Source organism: Cebus imitator, unplaced genomic scaffold (genome assembly GCF_001604975.1).
Source record: "Cebus imitator isolate Cc_AM_T3 unplaced genomic scaffold, Cebus_imitator-1.0 Scaffold253, whole genome shotgun sequence".
NCBI classification, from domain to species: domain Eukaryota; kingdom Metazoa; phylum Chordata; class Mammalia; order Primates; family Cebidae; genus Cebus; species Cebus imitator.
The window spans coordinates 2,449,524-2,449,993 of record NW_016107568.1 but is presented as its reverse complement, the minus strand read 5'-3'; positions in this window follow the sequence as shown (position 1 = coordinate 2,449,993).

Below are 470 nucleotides of genomic sequence, written 5' to 3'. Positions count from 1 at the left end.
GGTAGCACATGCCTATAATCCCAGCTACTTGGGAGCCTGAGGCAGGAGAATTGCTTGAACCTGGGAGGCGGAGGTTGCAGTGAGCCGAGATTGTGCCACTGCACTCTAGCCTGGGCGACAGAGCGAGACCCTGTCTCAAAAATAAAACAACAAAAAACCCCCACAAGAAACAAAAACAAACCCAGAGTTCCCTTGTCCCTTTTATCATGTGAGGACACAGTGAGAAGGTGTGAACCACTGAAGCTGCCATGCAGCAAGACCATGCCAAAATGCAGGCCCTTTTGTCCTGGACCTCCCAGCTTCCATAACTGTGAGAAATAAATTTCTGTGGCCAGGCATGGTGCCTCACACCTGTAATCCCAGCACTTTGGGATGCTGAGGCAGGAGAATCAGGTGAGGTCAGGAGTTTGAGACCAGCCTAGCCAACAGTGTGAAACCCTATCTCTATTAAACCCCATCTCTACTAAAAA